General features: G+C 37.3%; 1 long non-coding RNA gene across 1 annotated transcript in view; it reads right to left on the bottom strand.

The window, feature by feature from the left end:
- Positions 1 to 12,227, bottom strand: part of LOC129561501 (uncharacterized) — a 29,789-nt gene extending 17,562 nt beyond the window's left edge. Inside the window, exons 1-2 of the long non-coding RNA XR_008687009.2 lie at positions 12,048 to 12,227; positions 11,745 to 11,848 (exon numbers count right to left, since the gene is read on the bottom strand). This is a non-coding gene — a long non-coding RNA (uncharacterized LOC129561501). The remainder of the gene's footprint in view (positions 1 to 11,744; positions 11,849 to 12,047) is intronic.
- Between the last annotated feature and the right edge of the window lie 2,719 nt (positions 12,228 to 14,946).

Below are 14,946 nucleotides of genomic sequence, written 5' to 3' on the forward strand. Positions count from 1 at the left end.
AGAACACAATACAGTGTAGTTGTGTGGGAAAATTTATCCATGAAGAAATCCTGCTAAACCTGACACTTCCAATCATAGCACTCTCACAAAGTGTTTTCAACTATGCAGTAGTGGGTAAAGGCAGTAATATGAAAACATGCATTTCTTTTTATCTTTGTTTCTATAGAGTTTAACCAACCAAAGAAATCAACTGCATTCTAAAATATAAGGTAAAATTTACTAAAATTCCCATCAGGAAGTCCAAAGTGTTGTCAGAAAAAAAAAAAAAACAATAATAATCTTTCTCTAAGTAAAACCTCAGCAAAACTATGAACAGGCTCTGTGATCCCATTTAAAAAATAAGGACTGACAACAGACTTCCGTTTGAAAACCAGGTAGAAAATGACATCACCTTACAAAATAACTTCAGTACTCATGGCTGGATTTCCAAATAGCTATCACATTCTTAGGTTAACTTCTTCGTGGCTAAAAGAATCCTTAATTTTATACTTTTTTCTGCAGGCAAAAGGGTTCTACATATTTTGTTTAAAGGTTTGGTTCCCTTTGGTTCTTTAAATAGTATACAGGCCCCAAATCCATGAAACTCACAAATGGAGCTTCAGCATTCACGTTCGAAAGAAGCTGCCTTTCTACAAAGTGGCCTTGTGATGTCTGTCTGTCTGGGTTCCGTGCAGGTTCAATTGCTTCATTGAAAGCATAATAAAACTATGGAGAATGGAACTTGGTGACCTTGTTTCACAGTTTTCCAAAGCACAAGAAAAGAATCGAGGGCATTGAAAAGTGAGTCCCAACTTTTATGGTTTTCCTTTGCCCCAGACCTCAGACAACAGCATTGTCACGAAGCAGTAGTATTCCTAAAGGGGAGTCTGGGTATTGATATGCAAATACAGGCTACAAACATCCCATTTGGCTCCAGCATTCCTTCGTCTAGCACTGTCACACAAATAGTTTTTGAATCTGAGCAGTTTATTCAGGACCATAAACATGTGTTTCACCCTGTAAGCAAATTCTGTTTGCTCACAGAGCTCGCAAGCACTGAAATACAAGGTAGGCTATAAACAGTCCCATTGGATAAGATGTGCCTTGAAGCAAAGACACTTTTAAAATGAATCCAGTTTTTACGTACTGCCCAAGATTTTTATGCAAATGTAGCATACCCTAGATAGTAAGTTTTTCAAATTATTATTTTAAGGTAGGTCCTCTGTGTTGGAAAATCTTAGTTGCTTTTAAAAAGAGAGAGACATGTAAAACAATTTTAGTTCACATGACTAAACATTGCTAGTAAAGTCATAAAAGCCTTACTATTGCTTAACAGATCAAGTAGTGAAATGAAGAAAAATAATTTTTAAGACATCTAAGAGGGAGATGGAATGCGGATGGAACTTACCCTGGGGAACAATGTAAATCAAATTCTACAATACCTTGAAAAAACATTCCAACCACCAGAATTCTACTTACCTCACAAAATTTGTACCAGCTCTACCCACATTTCCCAGTGCTATGTCCAGCTCCTCCCAATCACCCTTCTTCTTTCTATAACTGCTCCCCACCAAGGTAGCTGCTTAACATGCAGGAGACACAGGGGATTCTCCCCATTTCACACTTTACTATAGAACACACATAGGGCAGTGTGAGGCAGAGTGGGAAAGTCTTCTTTTTTCATGAGCTCCATCTTGATTCTTTAAAGCACTGAACCCATGATTATGTGTCTATTTTCATGACAAATCAAAGCTGAAAAAAGTTAGAAAAACTCAAGATTCCAAAGAAAAGCATATAGCATACATGTCTATATGGATGAGTCCAACAGGGCACATAACATCAAAACAGAGATCACGCTGCACTGTTCCAAGTAAATTCTTCTTCAGATGACTGCAAGACAATGAGCAAATGTAGAGCCTGTAACTGCATGCCACATAGATGACTGCATCGACTCACAGTCTACGTGGCTTTAATTTTCAGTATCAGATTACGCGGTTCTTACACAGAGAATCTCATTCTTGGTTTTCCTTCCCCTGATTCCCTCCGTACTTAGGATGGGGACACCAGACATAGATGTGGAAATGGATGAGTACTGAGTCACAGTGGGTGAGGAGAAGTGCTTTCTCAGAGATTCAGGGGCGTCACACAGGCTACACTGTTCCTTTGTTTGAACTCCGTTACTAAATTATGCAATTTAAAAATTAACAAAATTCTGTCATTTTCACACGTGTGCTTTAGATGTTAATCCTTAACAATTACACATTTCATCAAAAGCATTCTAGAACCATAAAATTTCTCTAAACAAACAGCTTTTCAGAGTATTTCTTAAATCTCTTAAGTAGGGTGATATATTAAAGATCTATCTAATGACAAATTAATAATATGTTTCAAATCATTAATTTGATCAAATTAGGTAAAGTGAGAAAAGTTACTCTAACATGTTAAAACAATATTCTATCATACCTCACAAAAATATTAAGAAATCCTACTTTTTAATATGACTTGTGAATTTTAATCAGTTAATAAAATCCATTAAGTTTGGATAAAGCATAAACTTTCAAATAAAGGAAATGGTGAATCTAAATTAAGTTGTAAATAGTTAACATCTAAGATAGTCTAGCTTCTTATATTAAAAAAGAAAGGCAGTAAGGGGTTTTTAAAAAATCAAAGAAAAACAAAAGACATTTCAAGAACTCGTGAGTAACCATTTGTTCATTTTTAATTTTCAAAGAAAAGAAAAATTATTAATCAGTCCATTGGGAAAAAGAACATAACAATATTCAGGAAGAAGGATGTTATGATTATGAATCAAAGCTTTCAATGCCAAGAAAACTTTGAACAACATTAATTTTCTCAAATTAAGTTCTGTCAGTATCGGCTGTCCCTGGCTTTCCTCCTCCCGTTTCCACACTGCCTAATGTACATCTCTTCATAAGTTGTGAGCAGCCAAGGAGCTACCAACCAATGAAGACAAAGGACAGCTGAGGAAAAAGGAGAAACGGAATCATCTTTATTCTTTTTCTGATTGTTTTTATAAACTTTTCAGGGAAAGTACATCTAAAACAGTCATCTTGGAACTCACCCTGACCTTAGAGGAGGCTTTTTTGCTAAAATAATCTCCCAGTTTGTGTTACTTTTTTTCTATGTAGTCTTTACTTTCCTAGAATAACTGCAAAGAATTACAAACTGAAAATTTGAAGACATTTTTAGAAAGATAAACATGTCGTTTTATTTTGCATTTAACTGAAGATCTGAATGATTGTGTAATATTCTCTTGGATTTTAATGACATCTGCTTACTTTTAAATGTGGGCTTTTTCTAAATTTACCCATACGAGTTTTATTTGAGGCACTGGTGGCATCTGCTGGACACAAATAAAATTACAGACTCATAATTGCTGTTCTGCATAAAGTCTTTGTTTGAATAGACTTTGTTCCTAAAAATGTAATCTTTGTAAAAACACTCATTATTCTTCTTAATGTACCTGAAATGTATTTATCTTCAGACCTATGTTTCAATTTGTCATTCTGGGATAGATTATAATGAAAAGTCATCTTGGAATATTTGCCATCACAAATATACTTTTAAAGTATATTAAACATTCAACAAAGTGTGCATTGAGTTCTCTAGGAACACAAGATGTAAAGGACTCAAGGACTGGCCTTCAAGATACCTATACTCTCATGGGTTGATAGGTTGAAATAAATAAATATAATACAATTAAAACAATGTCACAGAATAATTCCATCATTCTTGTGAAAACCAATGCAAAGATTACCTACTCAAAAGCAGCACAGAGCATACTAGTTACGGGACTTTAGACAACTGACCAATTTTGCAACTGGGAAATGTAAGGCTAAAACTGTAATATATTATTAAAATAATATTGCTAATTAGTGCCAAACCTGAAACCAGAACCCAGATCAACTAGTGATGTTTTCATGATTTCCTCTTTCTACACAATCATTTCTTACTGGTTATTTTACAGACAACAAAGTGAAGGTAAAAATACTAATAAAAATGAAGGCATGTAACAGGCAATAAAGACAATATCTGAAAGAAAACATGATACACAAAATGGAAAATTATGCAACCATAACAAGCAGAAATATTACCATTTTTAACAACACTGATGGATCCTGAAACACTGATGGATCCTGAAGCCATTATGCTAAGTCAGACCTAGATGATAAATACTCACTTACATGTGGAATCTTAAAAAAGAAGAACAAAGATACAAAGAACAGGCTGATGACTGCCAGAGGAAGGGACTGGGAGGTGAGCAGATGAATGAAAGTGGTTAAAAGGTGCGAACTTCTAGTTATCAAATAAAGAAGTCCTGCGGATGTAATGTAGAGCATGATGAATGTAGTTAATACTACTGTATTGAATATTTGAAACTTGATAGGGGAGTAAATGGTAAAAATTCTTATCACAAGAAACAATGTGCAACTATGTGTGGTGATGGATGCTAACTGGATTAACTGTGGTGATCGTTTCATAATATACAGGGATACTGAATCATTAAGCTGCACACCTGAAGCTAATACAATGTTGCTGCTGCTGCTGCTGCTAAGTCACTTCAGTCGTGTCCGCCTCTGTGTGACCCCATTGACGGCAGCCCACCAGGCTCCCCCACCCCTGGGATTCTCCAGGCAAGAACACTGGAGTGGGTTGCCATTTCCTTCTCCAATGTGTGAAAGTGAAAAGTGAAAGTGAAGTCGCTCAGTCGTGTCCTACCAATAGCGACCCCACGGACTGCAGCCTACCAGGCTCCTCCGTCCATTATATCTCAATGTAAAGTAATGATAACATCCAAAGCATAAAAAGCAATGAGAAAAAGTATTTCAAAATCTTCTCACTTTTTTTTATCATACATTTACGTTTGTTGCAATTGATTTAATGTATGCCCTTTCCACTAGATTATAAGCTTACATAGCAAAGTCTAGTACGAATGCCTGGCGAATGCACAGTAGGTCTGTGATGAATGCAGACTGGTGCATATAAAAAGAACGAATAAAAGATTGATAGGGTAATAAAGAAGGTTGGAATTTGATCTCATTTTATTCACATATACACTGGAATCCCTAAAGAAAGGAAAAGAAATTGAAGTTGCTCAGTCGTGTCCTACTCTTTGCGACCCCATGGACTGTAGCCTACCAGGCTCCTCAGTCCATGGAATTTTCCACGCAAGATACTGGAGTGGGTTGCCATTTCCTTCTCCAAGGGATCTTCCCACCCCAGGGATGGAATCTGCATCTCCTGCATTGCAGGCGGATTCTTTACCACTGAGCCACCTGGGAAACCCACACTTGGGTATAATGGATACAAAACTGCACTGTATGGGTGCTTTTTTCACATTCACACCAGCTAATATTTCTTGCAATACAAATATATGTTGCAACAAAATTACAAGTGACTAGATGCCATGGACCTTGGGAACATTTAATCACACTGAATTAGGTCATTTAAGGTTTTGAACACCATGGTAAGTATGCTTCTCTCCATGTTGTACAAAGTCAATTAAGACTTTGAATATTAAAAAGTACAGATATCTGTTGAGATGCAGTCTAAGGAATACTGTAGTGAATCACAGCTCAGAAGTACTGGCCTGAATATGCCATCAGTTAACTAGCATCATCATCAGTAAAACAGACACATTCTGGGTGTTGTGTTTTTCATGTCTCATATGTTTTTAATAAGGACTTCAGTTTAGTTCAGTTCAGTCACTCAGTCATGTCCAAATCTTTGCTACCCCATGAATCACAGCACGCCAGGCCTCCCTATCCATCACCAACTCCCAGAGTTCACCCAAACTCATGTGCATCGAGTCGGTGATGCCATCCAGCCATCTCATCCTCTGTCGTCCCCTTCTCCTCCTGCCCCCAATCTTTCCCAGCATCTTAGTCTTTTCCAGTGAGTCAACTCTTCGCATGAGGTGGCCAAAGTATTGGAGTTTCAGCTTTAGCATCAGTCCTTCCAGTGAACACCCAGGACTGATCTCCTTTAGAATGGACTGGTTGGATCTCCTTGCAGTCCAAGGGACTCTCAAGAGTCTTCTCCAGCACCACAGTTCAAAAGCATCAGTTCTTCGGCAATCAGCTTTCTTCACAGTCCGACTCTCACATCCATACATGACCATGGGAAAAACTTGCCTTGACTAGACAGACCTTGGTTGGCAAAGTAATGTCTCTGCTTTTTAATATGCTATCTAGGTTGGTCATAACTTTCCTTCCAAGGAGTAAGCGTCTTTTAATTTCATGGCTGCAATCAGCATCTGCAGTGATTTTGGAGCCCCAAAAAATAAAGTCTGACACTGTCTCCACTGTTTTTCCATCTATTTCCCATGAAGTGATGGGACCAGACGCCATGATCTTTGTTTTCTGAATGTTGAGCTTCAAGCCAACCTTTTCACTCTCCTCTTTCACTTTCATCAAGAGGCTTTTGAGTTCCTCTTCACTTTCTGCCATAAGGGTGGTGTCATCTGCATATCTGAGCTTATTGATATTTCTTCCGGCAATCTTGATTCCAGCTTGTGCTTCTTCCAGCCCAGTGTTCCTCATGATGTACTCTGCATATAAGTTAAATAAGCAGGGTGACAATATACAACCTTGACGTACTTCTTAATAAGTACTACTTTATACATAAAGGCATATGGTGAGTATAAAGTGCTGTTCATTAATAGATGCTTATGTTGATGCTGAAAATGGCAGTGATGACTCAAAAACTCACCAGTTACTATGATTTTTTGAAGACATAGTATTTATTCTTCTTCTACTCTATACGTTATTCTAGAATCTGAGAAAATAATGGTAAGTAAATGGACAAGACCTCAAACTAATGGAAACACGTTTTTAATAAAAAATATTTTTATTTACACTGGGAATCTATTTATTCCCAGATATATTTGCATTAAGAAATATAAGCACATGTAAATTATATGGAGACCATATTAGATTATATTTTCTTGATTTTTTGGCGATTTTTGTAAAAAGTTTAACAAAAGAAGATAATTCTAAAATGGTGGAAGTTACAGAAGTTTGCAATTTGTTGATGGGTATGTTCCAAAAGATACAGTATATAGTCTGAATTTTATCTAGACAGAAATCACTAAAGAATTCATTAAAAATAAACAAAACCAAATAAAGTTGGTAATTTAATCAGGTTTTGTGGTTTATTTTCCTAAAATTGACTCAAATATGTTAAAATATAATCCCCTTTAGAGGATTTCCTAGATTTGCATTCTATCCCATAATGAAAACAGGTAAGGATATTGTGTACACAAACATAAACAAAAATTCTGCTTATACATAAATACATATGCTGTATATACATATCTTTGAATAGAGGGATTTATTTAGGTGAAATATATCATAGACTTTTGAAAATGTCTTTAAAATTTTTCTTTCCCATAATGAAACACACTAGAAAAAGTTATCATTTTACAACAGCGTTTTATTGTTGCCATATTTCATCATATTTGAAGAGAAGCAAAAAGTTAATCTTAAGGCAATGCCAGATGCTGATAAGCAATGCTACTTGGTTTCACAGCAGATATAGCTATAGATAATGAGACTGCCACTATTCAACTGAATAAAGCAAGTCTGTTGACAGTAAGATTGATAACAAAGATATTAAAGCCTTTAGCCAAAATACATATACTCACACACAGAGCTAGTTCACAAAGGGATATAAACTTAAGTCGTTCGAGAAAAATTTACTAACAATCAAGTACTTCGCAAAATACGAAGGAAAAGCTTACACACAGACTTCGGGAAAATTATCCAAGTCCTGTTTACATTTGAGCAAGTATCTTCAGCTATATTTATATGAAAAAAATTAAGCTGATTTAGAAAGACTCTATGAATTCCAAAGTTTCTCTTTGAAAACTCAGCATTTATTGAAACTATTTTCTTCCATGGTTTTCACCTCCTTAAATATAAGAAATTACATATAAGGAATTAACGGATCAAAATAAAATTCTTCAAGGTGAGAACTGACTTCATTGAAGATAGAAAATACATAGTTTGAAAGTAATATTTGAAAATTTCAAAAACTTAGTCATTTCTGACCTTCATTGGGAAAATGAAGTTAAATATACTGGATTGTCCATTTAACAGAGAATTCACCCCTTAACCACAGAGGAGAAACTGTCCAAAGCAGATGAAACAATCAGTCATAATTGTGAACAGCTGCACACCTACAAAAACTAAGGAAAAATCCTTATAGAAAAAGGAGAAAGAAGTATTTGTTCTTTTTAAAGCCAAATGATTTCCCACGAGGAACAAAACTTACAATAATTGGTCAAAAATTCTATTGGCCAAGAGAAAACTCAAGAATAAGAAAAAATACATATGATGGGAAAAAATCAGTTAGGCAGAGCTTAAATTTAATCTGTCAGATGAAAAGGAGCTTCTTACACCCCAATGTTTAAAGAAGAGCATGTGCCAAAGGTCTGAGAGGACCACCAAGTCCTCTACTAGATTACCAGATCATTGATAATCTGATAAAAAGAGCTGCTGCTGCTGCTGCTAAGTCACTTCAGTCGTGTCCGACTCTGTGTGACCCCATAGACGGAAGCCCACCAGGCTCCCCCGTCCCTGGGATTCTCCAGGCAAGAACACTGGAGCGGGCTGCCATTTCTTTCTCCAATGTGTGAAAGTGAAAGTGAAGTCGCTCAGTCGTGTCCAACCCTTAGTGACCCCATGGACTGCCTACCAGGCTCCTCCATCCATGGGATTTTCTAAGCAAGAGTACTGGACTGGCTTGCCATTGCCTTCTCCGATTAAAAGAGCATTAATTTGCACTGGCTGAGGGATCAAGTATCTAAGTGTATCCTCTGGGGACCAAATATCACTTCCATGGGATCAAATTCACAGAATGTTCCCTCCATCAATTTGCTGTACTTTTTCAATAATTTCACTACAAATGCCATATGCAATGTATCCTCTTGTGTCTAACTTGGCAGACTCACTCTGGAACAGAACGTAAAAATTCACTATGCCTTCTTTTGTTAATGCCATGGAGAAGGAAATGGTAACCCACTCCAGTATTCTCGCTTAGAGAATTCCAACAGACAAAGGAACCTGGCAGGCTACAGACCATGGGGTCACAAAGAGTTGGACACGACTGAAGCACGACTTAGCACTTTTGGTAATGCCATTGGATTACACATGTTCAAAAATGGAATCCAGTACAAATGACACTGAAGACGAGTTTGGCCATTTATGCAACCTGATTCAGCTTCAGCCTTTCTTTCTCTCCTGCATCCTCTAGTCAGATGTTGAATATGAGTTCCGGGGGCAGTTTGTGCAAGGGAAGTATGGACATCACGAAGAATACTGATTATTAAGAGACAGCCCTAGCCCAGCACATTCTCCATCAGCAATGAGAAATGTCTATACCAAGCACCAGATATTTTCCACCCCACATCCTGAAAGCTGAATAATCTAGCCCCCAACTGGGCCAACTTTTGAAGCTCCTGTACCACAGCAAAATTATTTTTGTTTCTTTTCTAAGGAAGTTTGCTTTCTCTTTTACCTTCATTGCTGTTGAGTGAATATTTGTTGTTGTTCAGTCACTCAGTCGTGCCTATTGCGGCCTTGTGTACTGCATGCAGCACACCAGGCTTCCCTGTACTTCACTACCTCTCAGAGCTTGCTCAGATTCTTGTCCATCGAGTCACTGATGCCATCTAACCATGTCATCCTCTGCTGCCCTGTTCTCCTTTTGCCTTCAGTCTGTCCCAGCATTAGGGTCTAAGAACCAGAGATCAAATTGCCAACATCCGCCGGATCATGGAGAAAGCAAGAGAGTTCCAGAAAAACATCTATTTCTGCTTCATTGACTATGCCAAAGCCTTTGACTGTGTGGATCACAATAAACTGTGGAACATTCTGAAAGAGATGGGAATACCAGACCACCTGACCTGCCTCTTGAGAAACCTGTATGCAGGTCAGGAAGAAACAGTTAGAACTGGACATGGAATAACAGACTGGTTCCAAATAGGAAAAGGAGTACATAAAGGTTGAATGTTGTCACCCTGCTTATTTAACTTATATGCAGAGTACATCATGAGGAACGCTGGGCTGGAAGAAGCACAAGCTGGAATCAAGATTGCTGGGAGAAATATCAATAACCTCAGATATGCAGATGACACCACCCTATGGCAGAAAGTGAAGAGGAACTAAAAGCCTCTTCATAAAAGTGAAAGAGGAGAGTGAAAAGGTTGGCTTGAAGCTCAACATTCAGAAAACGAAGATCATGGCATCTGGTCCCATCACTTCATGGGAAATAGATGGGGAAACAGTGTCAGACTTTGTTTTTTTGGGCTCCAAAATCACTGCACATGCTGATTGTAGCCAGGAGATTAAAAGACGCTTACTCCTTGGAAGGAAAGTTATGACCAACCTAGATAGCATATTAAAAAGCAGAGACATTATTTTGCCAACCAAGGTCCGTCTAGTCAAGGCTATGGTTTTTCCCGTGGTCATGTATGGATGTGAGAGTTGGACTGTGAAGAAAGCTGATCACCGAAGAATTGATGCTTTTGAACTGTGGTGCTGGAGAAGACTCTTGAGAGTCCCTTGGACTGCAAGGAGATCCAACCAGTCCATTCTAAAGGAGATCAATCCTGGGTGTTCATTGGAAGGACTGATGTTAAAGCTGAAACTCCAATACTTTGGCCACCTCATGCGACAAGTTGACTCACTGGAAAAGACTCTGATGCTGGGAAGGATTGTGGGCGGGAGGAGAAAGGGACAACAGAGAATGAGATGGCTGGATGGCATCACCAACTCGATGGACATGAGTTTGAGTGAACTCCGGGAGTTGGTGATGGATAGGGAGGCCTGGCGTGTTGTGATTCATGGGGTCAGAAAGAGTCGGACACGACTGAGCGACTGAACTGAACTGAACCATTATTCAAATAGTAGCTTAGCAGAATTACAACTCAGTTAATATTTTACAAATGTAGAATTTTGAAGCTTGAGTCTTAAGAGTAAATTGCTTCTGTTTTAAATTTCTTTTGTCTATCTTTTAAAATAATCTTGTAAAATTTTTGTTTCACTGATGTTAAGTGAATATGCAGTTGCTTCCATTGAAACTTGGTAGAATTATAATTCTTAAGATATTATTTTATAAATATAGATTATTTAAATGTGACTCGTGCACAAACTGTTAACATGTTATTCTAGTTCCAGACAGCATACATGTAGCATTTTGGTTTTCATTTTTAACAAGTCCCCTATAACCTGAACTATAGAACAATGGAATATGTGAGAATTAAGGGTCATGTCTGCATTCCAGGGACTGTATTTACTCCACTTATAAAACAAAATAAGGGAGCTTGATATCTGTATGACCAAATTTTAATTCATTTTAAAAGTAACTATTAATTTTTCCTACTATCATATATGGACTTCCCGGTGGTTCAGTGGTAAAGAATCTGCCTGCCAATGCAGGAGACATGGGTTCAATCTAAGGGTTGGGAAGATCTCCTGGAGAAGGAAATGGCAACCCACTCCAGTATTCTTGCCTGGGAAATCCTGTGGACAGAGAAGCCTGGCAGGCTTCAGTCTACGGGGTCACAAAGAGTCAGACAGGACTTAGCGACTAAAAAACAACAACAATTATATGTAATCATCTGTTCTGCCCTGTAGAGTATATATATAAAATGGTCAGTCTATGCCCTTAGGGAGTTTACAACAAAAAGTAACGATTTAAAATTTCCTAGTTAAAATTAAATTTAAATTTTGTATCCTTACCTCCAAGAGTACACAAGCAGCTTCCGCTTTTCTGTACGAAATGGCACTAGTTTTTCCTGATGAAACATTCCTTCTAGGCAGCGATCATCAGTGCAGATGAGTATCTGTGAATACAGTAGACCTACAAACATTGCACACTGATGACAGGGTATGAACCTATTACACATTCACACAGCACTTGTGTTGTGTAAACTTTAGTCATAAGTACTTTATGATAACTAAACATTCTCCTGAGGTAAATAATATTACTACCTCTTATTTAAATATGGGTAAGCTGAGTTGCAGGGAGAATAAGTAACTCACCCAAGGACACACAGCTCTCAGGTGACGCAGCTAGGGCTCGAATCCAGGTGACGTGAGGTCACGTGTCCACCTATTTAAACACCGTACCATTTTGCCTTGGATGAGCAGCGGCAGCATTCAGTGATTGAAGCTAGTATCAGCAAACACTGTTGTGAGTGCCACAGTCATTAAAATTTTACATTCTCGCAGTCTAAACTCTTTTCGATCTAGGTAATTTCTTTTACTCTCTGAGACTCTAACATTTTGCTAATTGTCTATACATTGACACAGAGATTTGCCAACAATTAGTAGTTTAATAACTGAAAAGTAGCTATATGAAATGCTTAATGTGGATGGAGTCATTTATACAATGTCCTTTTCCCTGGAAGAAACATCCATTTTCTGCCACATCTTTAGAGGCATGATCAAATGGTTTGCTTTTCTAATAAAATCATTCCTCAGAAGTACTTTCTGATTTTCCAAAAATGAACTAAATACTCAAGGAAAATAAGGTCTCTGAGAAAGAGAGAATTTATCCTGAAAGAAAAAGAATGTATAACAAACATTCTAGGACAACAGTATGTAATAAATCTAGGAAAATTTTGCACTGTCCTCACCATAAAATGCTAAGGTTATCACTGAGAAATTATCGAAAGTTTTATCCCTCAAAGGGATAATGCTGCCTACTTGGAACTGAGCAGAGGGCCCTGGACTGCTGTAAAAACTCTTCAATATTCATAATTGTAAGCAATTCAACCCTGTCTGGGACAAATATTCAGAGGACAAAGGGCTCCTGTCTTTCCCCTTGCTACTGAGGTTCTCACTTAATCTCCTTTTTATGACAAACGACTTGTTAGTCCATAAAAACACATAATTTTGGCAACTATTATATAATTCTGTCAGCACTTGAAGTTAGACTTGAAGGTGGTCAGGAAGGAAGGCTCTAGCCAGCCTCAGGGTCGGAGGTATTGTTCTTGGGGAGAACTGGAAAGAGAACAGAAGAAGTTCTCTCCTCCACTGTTAAGTATCCTATGGGGCCAGAAGCGCAATCAGTCACCAGTTTCTTTTGGAAGTTTAGTTGAATTAGCCCCTATTCTCAGAAAGAAAAAAAAAAAGGTGCAATAAGATAGCCAGATTACATAGTGATGCACTAAAGATTAAAAATGGTGTCAATAATAACCACATGCGACAAAAGGTAACACCTATGTTGATTTTGGTTTGAAAAGAAAGCGAATTAAATTCAGAAGTCAATGAACACAAGTTTCACTACTAAAATATTTAATAATACAGCTACTCCAGAAGGAAGAATAAATGTATTTAGTTTAAAAAAAACTGAAAATAAAGTGTAGATTCCAAAGATATTTTTCATTGAGACAACTTAGAAAGCAGAAAAAAAAACTTACCTTTTTTATTCCTGTTTACTAAGATAAATACCTAACATCACACACACAAAATAAGCTGGTCATAACCTTGTAAAATCATCTACAAGCCTTTAGACTAAAGGCAGATCTTGAGAGATAAATAGACAGATAGATGATAGATAGGGATTGTCTAGTCTAAGAGGAAAAGTGAAAATGAAAGTAGTTTAGTCGTATCCGACTCTTTGTGACCCCATGGACTATACAGTCCATGAAATTCTCCAGGCCAGAATACTGGAGTGATATAGTTCCCTGTGCCTTTCCCTTCTCCAGGGGATCTTCCCAACCCAGGGATCAAACACAGGTCTCCTGCTGAGCTATCAGGGAAGCCCATTTTAAGAGGGAAGTCACTAATAAATAACGAAATTTATAACAATTTTATTGAAATATAGCTGATTCACAATGTTGTGTTCATTCTTGGTATACAACAAAGTGATTCAGTGATGCACACACATATTCTTTTTAATATTCTTTTAGGTTATGAATTATTACAGGATTTTAAATATAGTTCTCTGTGCTATATAGTAGGACCTTGCGGTTTTTCTATTCTAAATTGAATAATTTCCATCTACTAATTCCAAACTTCCAAGCCAAAACTCCCTCACCGCCCCCTCCCTGTTGGCAACCATAAATCTGTTCTCTATAGCTGTGAGTTGATTTCTGTTTAATAGTTAAGTTCATTTGTGTCATATTTTATATTTCACACATAAGTGATATCATATGGTATTTGTCTTTCTCTTTCTGACTTACTTTGCTTAAGTATGCTAATCTCTAGATCCATCCATATTGCTGCAAATGGCACTTTTTTAGGCCTGAGTAATATTCCATTGTATATATGCAGCACAGTATTGTTATCCATTCATCTGTTGGTGGGCATTTCGGTTGTTTCCATTTCTTTGCTATTGCAAACAGTGCTGCTGTGAACACTGGGTACATGTTTCTTTTTGAATTATAGTTTTGTCTGGATATATGCCCAGGAGGGGGATTGCTGGATTCTATGGCAAGTTCATTTTTAGTCTTCTGAGGAATCTCCATACCTTTCTCTATAGTGGCTGCACTCATTTACATTCTCACCAACACTTTGGGAGGGTTCCCTTTTCTCTACAACCTCTCCGGCATTTGAAATTTATAGCTTTTGTCTTATAAATACTTACTGTAGATGTTCAATCACAAAACTTATAGATTATGAGCTGTCATGTCAATGTAATTAAAGATACACACACACACATATCTGAAGTTGGAGGCAGCATAGAAGAGAAGAAAGCACATAGGTTTGGAGATAGAAGGACCTTTGTCTAAATTTATTTTCTGCTACTTACTAACTCTATGATATACAGAATATATGTTAATGGGCAACATGCTAAGTGATCATTAAAAGTAATCTGTTTATAACTACTCTTCTGAGATTTTAAACAACTAACCATAAGCATTGAATAAACAAATGAGACCTAAAAATGTAAGTAAGAAAACAAATAACTGCTACTATTTACTGCGTTTCAATA

Source organism: Moschus berezovskii, chromosome 5, assembly GCF_049115385.1.
Source record: "Moschus berezovskii isolate FMDL1 chromosome 5, NW_MosBer_1.0, whole genome shotgun sequence".
Lineage (NCBI taxonomy): Eukaryota > Metazoa > Chordata > Mammalia > Artiodactyla > Moschidae > Moschus > Moschus berezovskii.